The following is a 12,396-nucleotide window of genomic DNA, read 5'->3' as shown; positions in this document are numbered from 1 at the left end:
TACTGTTGCCTGAAACATTTTGAAATGAAAACTTTGAGGGAAAGAAATGATTCAGCCTTTTCTGCCTCCTACTGCTTTTTGAAGTCAGCTAGTACACATTAGTAAGCTGATACCACAGTTGATTGGAACGTCTGAAGCAAGACATTCTTAGGTAAAATGATATCCTCTAAAGTTCTGAGTAGTTGGTCCCAGAGTTCAGGTTGTAAACAAGTGGGTACTGATGGAGAGCTGACTTCTGAAATCCCCTCCCTTCACCGTCCCTCTCATCCCCTGTGTGGTAAGCAAAGAAGGGATACCCAGTTGGTACCTTTTGCCCGTGACACCTTCATCTGGGAGGCCTCAATTCCCATTAGGGGGCTGGGTCTGGTTAGCTGAAAAATGGTTTCCTTGTGGGGCAGAGGAGTGCCAGTATGACTCTTCTCATACCTATTAAATCTTAGGCTGGTATCATCTGGCATTTGAGTTCCTGTTTGTTTTAATACGATAAGTGAGTGGAACTCTGGGCTTTAAGGAAATTATTGATACAGTATTTCCATCTGTATGGAACCCCTCATGATTATCTGGCTTTTTGATATTGTCTATTCACTTGCCAGTAGTAGTCAATTTTTGTTAGTCGCATTTTGACAGAGGGTACCACGGGGATGCTTAGCTTTAGGAAGCATTTAACATTGTAGTTATAGCAAGAAAAAACCCCACTCATTTTATCTCGCTTCATAGATCATATTACATGAGCGAAAGAAGTTTATTTTACTTTGAGTCCAGTTTAAAAACATAAGTGTCAAATCTTCTTTCCGTAGTGAGGTTGAAGTCAACTTTTGGCTCCTTTGTAGCATCTCTTCACCACGTGAATAGGGCCAAATGCCTTAAGGGCCATACCCATCGTCACTTATCAACACACGCATATATACACAGACACACGCTAGAATTCGTTGAGACTGGTGCTATATTTTCTACTTATGTATTGAATGATAAAAGTAATATGTTCACTGTAGAAGTTTTAGAAAATGTAGGGGAAAACAGAAGGACAAAACTAAAAATCACCTATAATTCTACAACCCAGAGATTAACATTTCAGCTTGTAGCCTGCATATATTTGGTTAAGTTGCATCTTAAACCAATTTCACTTCATATATCTTGACCGTTTTCTCATATCCTTAAATATCTTTGACAACACTGCACTTGATGACTGTGTAGTATTCAGTCATAAGGATACATCATTATTTTACCAATCTCCTCTTGGGCATTTGATGTTGTTTCTAGTTTTTCTGTTATTTATATCACAGTGGTGACTATTGTCTACATTTTGTGTGTGTGTGCCTCTCGGACTATTTCCTTAGGCTATTCGTAGAAGTAGAGAGTGAAATTATTCGGTCATGAGTTATGTAAGACTTCAAGTGTCCGGATGCCTATTGCCAAATTGCTTTCTATAAAGCTTGTACCAATTTACACTTCTGTCAACAGGATAAAAAGTGCCTTTCTGTATACATTTGGCAACAATGAGTAATTTATTCTTAATTGGCACTACTTTTGATGGCTCCCCAGTGCATTGCTGTCTGTTTCAGCAAATAAAAATTATTCCTGGCAGAAATGAAAGTGGGGGATGTAATATCATAAACAGTAGTACTACAACGAACTGGCGGCCCCAGATACTTTGAGAATTGTTGAAGCAGGCCATATTTTAGCTCTAAGAATCTGTGTTTCTAAAAATATATTTTTCCTTTTCAAGTAGTTTATCAATCTCATCTTTAATGTAGAGAAAAATGCTAATACTTTTCTTCTAAAATTATTGCTTCATGAACTGTACTTTGCTGTACAGCAGAAACTAACACAACACTGTAAAGCAACTATACTCCAATAAAAATTAATAAAACATTATTGCTTCATGAGTGCTTACTGTTCATTACGTTAGTGCTTTCTGTATGTATATTTATTGAGTCATGCCTTTGAAAACAAAATGTAACTTCTGGCAAAAATAGTCCAAGTTTTTGAAACATTTGGTTTGTTACACAGCAGTAATTTCTGGTCAAGGTCTCTTAAATTAACAAATACTTCTTTCAACTATTATTCAGTTCTTTAGTATTTTAGTAAAGGCCTTGTGAATTCGGAATCACCCATGTATCACCATACTGCTTGAGTAAACTTGGAAGGAAGAGATTTGGTAAGTCCAATGTTTGATATTATGCAATCGATTTGTCCAACACATTTTCTAAAATCAGTATCATAAGATTGCTGGTCCTAGAGGGCAGACAGCAGAAGCAAGAAGAACTACAATCCTGCAGCCTTTGGAACAAAAAACCACATTCACACAAAGATAGACAAGATGAAAAGGCAGAGGGCTATGTACTAGTTGAAGGAACAAGATAAAACCCCAGAAAAACATCTAAATTAAGTGGAGATAGGCAAGCTTCCAGAAAAAGAATTCAGAATAATGATGATTCAGGACCTCAGATAAAGAACGAAGGCAAAGATCGAGAAGATGCAAGAAATGTTTAACAAAGACCTAGAAGAATTAAAGACCAAACAAACAGAGATGAACAATACAATAACTGAAATGAAAACTACACTAGAAGGAATCAATAGCAGAATAACTGAGGCAGAAGAATGGATAAGTGACCTGGAAGACAGAATGGAGGAATTCACTGCTGCAGAACAGAATAAAGAAAAAAGAATGAAAAGAAATGAAGACAGCCTAAGAGACCTCTGGGACAATATTAAACGCAACAACATTCACATTATAGGGGTCCCAGAAGGAGAAGAGAGAGAGAAAGGACCAGAGAAAATACTTGAAGAGATTATAATCGAAAACTTCCCTAACATGGGAAAGGAAATAGCCACCCAAGTCCAGGAAGTGCAGCAAGTCCCATACAGGATAAACCCAAGGAGAAACACGCTGAGACACATAGTAATCAAATTGGCAAAATTCAAAGGAAAATTATTGAAAGCAGCAAGGGAAAAATGACAAATAACATACATGAGAACTCCCAGAAGGTTAACAGCTGATTTCTCAGCAGAAACTCTACAAGCCAGAAGGGAGTGGCATGATATACTTAAAGTGATGAAAGGGAAGAACCTACAACCAAGATTACTCTACCTGGCAAGGATCTCATTCATATTCGATGGAGAAATCAAAGCTTTACAGACAAGCAAAAACTAAGAGAATTCAGCACCACCAAACCAGCTCTACAACAAATGTTAAAGGAACTTCTCTAAGTGGGAAACACAAGAGAAGAAAAGGACCTACAAAAACAAAGCCAAAACAATTAAGAAAATGGTCATAGGAACATATATATTGATAATTACCTTAAACGTGAGTGGATTAAATGCTCCAAACAAAAGACACAGGCTAGCTGCATGGATACAGAAACAAGACCCATCTATATGCTGTCTACAAGAGACCCACTTCAGACCTAGGGACACATACAGACTGAAAGTGGGGGATGGAAAAAGATATTCCATGCAAATGGAAATCAAAAGAAAGCTGGAGTAGCAATACTCATATCAGATAAAATAGACTTTAAAATGAAGAATGTTACAAGAGACAAGGAAGGACACTACATAATGATCAAGGGATCAATCCAAGAAGAAGATATAACAATTATAAATATATATGCACCCAACATAGGAGCACCTCGATACATAAGGCAACTGCTAACAGCTATAAAAGAGGAAATCGACAGTAACCCAATAATAGTGGGGGACTTTAACACCTCACTTACACCAATGGACAGATCATCCAAAATGAAAATAAATAAGGAAACAGAAGCTTTAAATGGCACAATAGACCAGATAGATTGAATTGATATTTATAGGACATTCCATCCAAAAACAGCAGATTACACTTTCTTCTCAAGTGCACACGGAACATTCTCCAGGATAGATCACATCTTGGGTCACAAATCAAGCCTCAGTAAATTTAAGAAAATTGAAATCGTATCAAGCATCTTTTCTGTCCACAACATTGTGAGATTAGAAATGAATTACAGGGGAAAGAAATGTAAAAAACACAAACACATGGAGGCTAAACAATACGTTATTAAATAACCAAGAGATCACTGAAGAAATCAAAGAGGAAATCAAAAAATACCTAGAGACAAATGACAATACAAACACGATGATCCAGAAACCTATGGGATGTAGCAGAAGCAGTTCTAAGAGGGAAGTTTATAGCTATACAAGCCTACCTCAAGAAACAAGAAAAATCTCAAATAAACAATCTAACCTTACACCTAAAGGAAGTAGAGAAAGAAGAACAAACAAAACCCAAAGTTAGCAGAAGGAAAGAAATCATAAAGGTCAGAGCAGAAATAAATAGAAACAAAGAAAACAATAGCAAAGATCAATAAATCTAAAAGCTGGTTCTTGAGAAGATAAACAAAATTGATAAACCATTAGCCAGACTCATCAAGAGACAGAGGGAGAGGACTCAAAGCAATAAAATTAGAAATGAAAAAGGAGAAGTTACAAAAGACACCACAGAAATACAAAGCATCCTAAGAGAATACTACAAGCAACTCTATGCCAATAAAATTGACAACATGGAAGAAATGGACACATTTTTAGAAAGGTATAACCTTCCAAGAGTGAACCAGGAAGAAATAGAAAATATGAGCAGACCAATCACAAGTAATGAAATTGAAACTATGATTAAAAATCTTCCAACAAACAAAAGTCAAGGACCAGATGGCTTCACAGGTGAATTCTTTCAAACATTTAGAGAAGAGCTAACACCCATCCTTCTCAAACTCTTCCAAAAAATTGTGGAGGAGGGAACACTCCCAAACTCATTCTATGAGGCCACCATTACCCTGATAGCAAAAGCAGACAAAGATACTACGAAAAAGAAAATTACAGACCAATATCATGATGAGTATAGGTGCAAAAATCCTCAACAAACTACTAGCAAACAGAATGCAACAACACATTAAAAGGATCATTACACCATGATCAAGTGGGATTTATCCGAGGGATGCAAGGATTCTTCAATATATGCAAATCAATCAATGTGATACACCATATTAACAAATGGAAGAATAAAAACCATATGATCGGGCTTCCCTGGTGGCACAGTGGTTGAGAGTCCGCCTGCCGATGCAGGGGACGCAGGTTCGTGCCCCGGTCTGGGAAGATCCCACATACCGCAGAGCAGCTGGGCCCGTGAACCATGGCCGCTGAGCCTGCGCATCTGGAGCCTGTGCTCCGCAAAGGGAGAGGCCACAACAGTGAGAGGCCCGCGTACCGCAAAAAAAAAATAAAATAAAAAATAAAAACCATATGATCATCTCAATAGATGCAGAGAAAAGCTTTTGACAAAATTCAACACCCACTTATGATAAAAACTCTCCAGAAAGTGGGCATAGAGGGAACCTCCCTCAACATAATAAAGGCCATATATAACAAAGCCACAGCAAACATCATTCTCAATGGTGAACAACTGAAAGCATTTGCTCTAAGATCAGGAACAAGACAAGGATATCCACTCTCACCACTATTATTCAACATAGTTTTGGAAGTCCTAGCCACGGCAATCAGAGAAGAAAAAGAAATAAAAGGATTCCAAATTGGAAAAGAAGAAGTAAAGCTGTCACTGTCTGCAGATGACATGATACTATACATAGAGAATCCTCAAGATGCCACCAGAAAACTGCTAGAGCTAATCAATGAACTTGGTAAAGTAGCAAGATGCAAAATTAATGCACAGAAATCTCTTGCATTCCTTTACACTAATGATGAAAAATCTGAAAGAGAAATTAAGGAAACACTCCCATTTACCATTGCAACAAAAAGAATAAAATACCTTGGAATAAATCTACCCAGGGAGACAAAAGACCTGTATGCAGAAAACTATAAGACACTGATGAAAGAAATTAAAGATGATACCAACAGATGGAGAGATATACCATGTTCTTGGATTGGAAGAATCAAGATTGTGAAAATGACTATACTACCCAAAGCAATCTACAGACTCAATGCAATCCCTATCAATTACCAATGGCATTTTTTACAGAACTAGAACAAAAAATCTTAAAATTTGTATGGAGATACAAAGACCCCGAATAGCCAAAGCAGTCTTGAGGGGAAAAAACCTAGCTGGTGGAATCAGACTCCTTGACTTCAGACTATACTACAAAGCTACAGTAATCAAGACAATATGGTCCTGGCACAAAAACAGAAACATAGATCAATGGAACAAGATAGAAAGCCCAGAGATAAACCCACGCACCTATGGTCAACTCATCTGTGATAAAGGAGGCAAGGATATACAATGGAGAAAAGACAGTCTCTTCAATCAATGGTGCTGGGAAAACTGGACAGCTACATGTAAAGAATGAAATTAGATCACTGCCTAACACCATACACAAAAATAAACTCAAAATGGATTCAAGACCTAAATGTAAGACCGGATACTATAAAACTCTTAGAGGAAAACATAGGAAGAACACTCTTTGACATAAATCACAGCAAGATCTTTTTTGATCCACCTCCTAGAGTAATGGTAATAAAAACAAAAATAAACAAATGGGACCTAATCAAATTTAAAAGCTTGTGCACAGCAAAGGAAACCATAGACAAGACGAAAAGACAACCCTCAGAATGAGAGAGAATATTTGCAAATGAATCAACCGACAAAGGATTAATCTCCAAAGTATATAAAGAGCTCATGCATCTCAATATTAAAGAAACAAACAACCCAATCCAAAAATGGGCAGAAGACCTAAATAGACATTTATCCAAAGAAGACATACAGATGGCCAAGAAGCACATGAAAAGCTGCTCAACATCACTAATTATTAGAGAAATGCAAATGAAAACTACAGTGAGGTATCACCTCACACCAGTTAGAATGGGCATCATCAGAAAATCTACAAACAGCAAATGCTGGAGAGGGTGTGGAGAAAAGGGAACCCTCTTGCACTGTTGGTGGGAATGTAAATTGATACAGCCACTGTGGAGAGCAGTATGGAGTTTGCTTCAAAAACTATTCTAAAATAGAATTGCCATATGATCCAGTAATTCCACTTCTGGGCATATACCCAGAGAAAACCATAATTCAAAAAGACACATGCACGCCAACGTTCATTGCAGTACTATTTACAATAGCCAGGTCATGGAAGCAACCTAAATGCCCATCGACAGATGAATGGATAAAGAAGATGTCATACATACATACAATGGAATATTACTCAGCCATAAAAAGGAATGAAACTGAGTCATTTGTTGAGACGTGGATGGATCTAAAGACTGTCATATAGAGTGAAGTAAGTCAGAAAGAGAAAAACAAATATTGTATATTAGCGCATGTATGTGGAACCTAGAAAAATGGTACAGATGAACTGGTTTGCAGGGCAGAAATTGAGACACAGATGTAGAGAACAAACGTATGGACACCAAGGGGGGAAAGCCGCGGGGGGGTGTGGATGGTGGTGTGCTGAATTGGACGATTGGGATTGACATGCATACACTGATGTGTATAAAATTGATGACTAATAAGTACCTGCTGTATAACTAAATAAATAAAATAAAATTTAAAAATTACAAAAAAAAAAAAAGATTGCTGGTCCTGAGTCAAGAATTATCAATGTGACAGCAATTTTCATCTATTAAAACTTTTCTTTCCCAGTGGTTGTTTCCTAATAGTCAAGCTGTATCTTAGGTGGGTCTTACAAGTAGATTTTTGATATTTGTTGCTTTAAAAAATTCTTATTTAAATGCAGTTGTTCTATTGAGAGCTTTTAAAAGAATGTGCCTTTCCCTCTTGATACTGTTGTTAGTTTCATCCAAGGTAATCAAAAGGATAGGGATAGTGCACCTTTTTTTGTTTTCTAATATTCTCACATTCATCTTTTTTTTTTTTTTTTTTCAGTATGCGGGCCTCTCACTGTTTTGGCCTCTCCCGTTGCGGAGCACAGGCTCCGGACGCACAGGCTCAGCGGCCATGGCTCACGGGCCCAGCCGCTCCGCGGCCTGTGGGATCTTCCCGGACCGGGGCACAAACCCGTGTCCCCTGCATCGGCAGGTGGACTCTCAACCACTGCGCCACCAGGGAAGCCCCACATTCACCTTAAGAGTAAAACTAATCAATACTGATTAGAAAGAAATTCTTAATTTTGCTGTGTAGGGAAGCATATAAGATGCTTTCCTAATGGTCTAGAAAGTAGACCCTATTTTAGTCCATTTGGAGGGGAGAGGGAGGAGAGTTTGTTTTTAGAGACTAGTTCATTACTCTCATTTTAAAGCCTATTTCCGTTCTGAAAGTGTGCAACTTTTGAAGTAAGGAATGGAATTTCTATGCATGTGGTTTATCTTCCCATCCCAGGTGAAGTCTGGTACTTATATTGTAGGTTAGGTACTTGTCATTTTTATACCACACAATTTACATATGTGTGCTATGCAAATTGTGTGTATGTGTGATATATATAAAACCATACTAATGATAAAACTATATGTGTGTATGTGTATATATATAATTTATATACATAATTTATCATACTAATTATAAGGGGAGAAGTTAAGTAACAGAAAGAGTGGTAATAGAATTCTTAGCTAGAGTTGAAGTATTTCTCTTCACATTCAAACTAGACTCTGTCTTTGAGCTAGGGTAAAGACAGTGGGTATAGTATAAATAAACATTGCTTCAAAACTTAGAAAGTGAAACAAAGAACTTACCCCTGAATACTGCAGATTTAACTACATAAAGAAATATTCATTGTTGTCATGGATATACAATTTATATGTTCTTCTAGCATTGAAAAGAATAATTTTTGACTTAGGAGTAAAATGAAAGATTTTCTGTTTGGCTAAAATTGATTATCATCATTCTAAAATATAATGCTACTTGTAGCTGTCCAGTTTTCCCAGCACCACTTATTGAAGAGGCTGTCTTTTCTCCATTGTATATTCTTGCTTCCTTTGTCAAAAATAAGGTGAGCACACATGCGTGGGTTTATCTCTGGGCTTACTGTCTGTTCCATTGATCTATATTTCTGTTTTTGTGCCAGTACCATACTGTCTTGATTACTGTAGGTTTGTAGTATAGTCTGAAATCTGGGAGCCTGATTCCTCCAGCTCCGTTTTGTGTTCTCAAGATTGCTTTGGCTATTTGGGGTCTTTTGTTTTTCTATACAAATTGTGAAATTTTTTGTTCTACTTCTGTGAAAAATGCCATTGGTAGTTTGGTAGGGATTGCACTGAAAAGTAGATTGCTTTGGGTAATGTAGTCATTTTCACAATGTTGATTCTTCTAATCCAAGAACATGGTATATCTCTCCATCTGTTTGTATCATCTTTAATTTCTTTCATCAGTGTCTTATAGTTTTCCACATACAGGTCTTTTGTCTCCTTAGGTAGGTTTATTCCTAGGTTTTTTTTTTTTTTAAACATCTTTATTGGAGTATAATTGCTTTACAATGGTGTGTTAGTTTCTGCTTTATAACAAAGTGAATCAGTTATTCATATGCATATGTTCCCATATCTCTTCCCTCTTGCGTCTCCCTCCCTCCCACCCTCCCTATCCCACCCCTCTAGGTGGTCACAAACCACCTAGATGATCTCCCTGTGCTATGCAGCTGCTTCCCACTAGCTATCTATTTTACGTTTGGTAGTGTATATATGTCCATGCCACTGTCTCACTTTGGTATTTTATTCTTTTTGTTGCAGTGGTAAATGGGAATGTTTCCTTAATTTTTCTTTCAGATTTTTCATCCTTCGTATATAGGAATGCAAGAGATTTCTGTGCATTAATTTTGTATCCTGCTACTTTACCAAATTCGTTGATTAGCTCTAGCAGTTTTCTGGTAGCATGTTTAGGATTCTCTATGTATAGTATCATGTCATCTGCAAACAGTGACAGCTTTACTTCTTCTTTTCCAATTTGGGTTCCTTTTATTTCTTTTTCTTCTCTGATTGCTGTGGCTAAAACTTCCAGAACTGTGTTGAATAACAGTGGTGAGAGTGGACAACCTTGTCTTGTTCCTGATCTTAGAGGCCATGGTTTCAGGTTTTCACCATTGAGAACAATTTGGCTATGGGTTTGTGATATATGTATGGCCTTTATTATGTTGAGATAGGTTCCCTCTATGCCCACTTTCTGGAGGTTTTTATCATAAATGGGTGTTGAATTTTGTCAGAAGCTTTTTCTGCATCTATTGAGATGATCATATGGTTTTTCTCCTTCAGTTTGTTAATATGGTGTATCACACTGATTGATTTGCATATATTGAAGAATCCTTGCATTCCTGGGGTAAACCCCACTTGTAGAGTTTTGAATATTGTTTCTTTGAGCCACGCTCAGTTACTTTTGTGAGATCCCAATAGCACGACTTTTAGTCATTTCTTGTTTTTCCTTTGGTACCTGGCTTATCATGAACTACCTGGCTTATCATGCACAGGTAATGTGAAACAGCATGTGAGGTTTCTTTTTATTTAGTTATTTATTTTTAAAAATTTATTTATTTTTATTTTTGGGTGCATTCGGTCTTCGTTGCTGTGTGCAGGCTTTGTCTAGTTGTGGCGAGCGGGGGCTACTCTTTGTTGTGGTGCGTGGGCTTCTCATTGCGGTGGCTTTTCTTGCTGTGGAACACGGGCTCTGTGTGCGTGGGCTACAGTAGTTGTGGCACGCGGGCTCAGTAGTTGTGGTTTGCGGGCTCTAGAGCACAGGCTGAGTAGTTGTGGTGCACGGGCTTAGTTGCTCTGCAGCATGTGGGATCTTCCCGGACCAGGGCTTGAACCAGTGTCCCCTGCACTGGCAGGAAGATTCTTAACCATTGCGCCACCAGGGAAGTCCGAGGTTTCTTTTTAAAGGGGATCTTTTCTCATGTCACTATACATAAATGTTGTCTCTTATTGCAGATTGGAGTCACGAAAGATACACGGGTTCTTCTTAAGAGAAAAAGAGGAAATCTGTAAGTATTTGTCCTTTAAAAATTCTAAATTTGCCATCTTGTCAGCTTTTGGATAAAACTAAGTGAGCAAACTAACAGGCATTTTTCCTCTCTTTATATTAGAAAAGCCCTGCCAGTATTTATGTTTGTGTTAAAAAGGCAATATTTGGGAAAGTAAAATAGGAAAGCTTTTTACTCTGGGCAACTTCTAAAATTTAAACTGTCACTCACTTATGAAAGGGGAAGTGATGCTTAAAATTTAAATACAATCTCTTTCTTTTGAGTATTACCAAAAAATGGAGTCACAGATTGGAGTTCCAATTCTGGCTACTGAGGCGGTGTGTCTTTGGCAAGCTGTTTAGCTTCCCTTTGCCTCAATTTCCTCATCTGTAAAATGAGCTTAATAAGTGTAAGTGTCCAGTGACTGGTTCATTAATATTGATGAAGTTGAATCTGTAGTAGTGTATATTTTCTCCAGTAGATTGAAGCTTATTCTAGTTACTGTTTCTCAAACTGTTTTACATATATTTCTGATCTTCAAAAATCTAAGCATCTCTACTGTCCTTTACTGAGGCATCTACTCTAGACTATAATATAGAATGAAAGAAATACAACAGAGCACCTAAAGTTAGAATTTTAGTGTTTGAGCCTTGGACCTTGAAAATTACCTAGTCCAGGGGTTCCCAAACATTGACCTATAGACCGTGCCCTCACCAGTGAAGCGTTTTTACTGGTCCATGGTGAAGTGAGGAAAATAAAGACAACAGGCCATGAGATTTTTAAAGCTAAACTTTTTCCATTTAAATGATTGCTTCTTATTATAAGATACATCCTCCTAATTTTGAGGAGTTAGACCCATTCTGTATTTTATGAAATGATAGTGATAGTAAATGATAGGTTTATGGTTTTTGTTTTTATGTCCATACCTAGCCAAAAAAAAATTGGCAGCTGTGTCATTGCTGCCTTCTTTGTTTTTAAAACTTTTATTGGTCCATGATATCTTAAAATCTGAATCCAACTTTCTCATTGTACAGGTGAGGAAACAGACAGGAGCTTATTTAATTTGTTCCAGGTAGTGCAGCTCAGCAAGCTGCTGAGCTAGGACCAAAAGCCCTGTATACAATGCTGCCTCTCTTGTATTTCTGCTCTTCTGAGAATTGCTTTCATTATAATAGATTATGAAATTGAAACAGAAGAGCTAGTAGTTCTTATGTGCTAATTCAGAACACTCAGTGTTCTTGTAAAGGTAAGGCTTAAAGTCTACTGATCAGCCTGCATTAGAAAAATCTGGAACATGACCAAAGATTTTCAACAGGCCAGAATTAGTTGTCCCTGAATTCAGCTACATAGGCAGCATGGTATTTCCATGATTGACAAAGAAGATACCAATAAGTTTAGTGTTTCCTTTGAGAAATAGACCATAGTGCAATTGTGAGGGCTGTAGTATTCAGGCTTCTATAGTTATTTATCCAGAGAGTCTGTTTCTCTCCTCTCTCTCTCTCTCTCTCTCTCTCTCTCT

The 12,396-nt window shown here is 37.4% G+C and overlaps 1 protein-coding gene across 9 annotated transcripts in view; it reads left to right on the top strand.

The window, feature by feature from the left end:
* ACSL4 (acyl-CoA synthetase long chain family member 4) overlaps positions 1-12,396 on the top strand; it is an 86,385-nt gene that overhangs the window by 27,437 nt on the left and 46,552 nt on the right. For all 9 annotated transcript variants that reach the window (XM_049705237.1, XM_049705239.1, XM_049705238.1 and 6 more), the window contains exon 2: positions 10,846-10,898. The gene's annotated coding sequence lies outside the window, so the exon portion shown is untranslated. The remainder of the gene's footprint in view (positions 1-10,845; positions 10,899-12,396) is intronic.

The sequence above is a fragment of the Orcinus orca genome, chromosome X (genome assembly GCF_937001465.1).
Source record: "Orcinus orca chromosome X, mOrcOrc1.1, whole genome shotgun sequence".
NCBI lineage: Eukaryota > Metazoa > Chordata > Mammalia > Artiodactyla > Delphinidae > Orcinus > Orcinus orca.
Note: the sequence above shows the minus strand (reverse complement) of the source record. Positions and strands in the feature narration are given on the sequence as shown.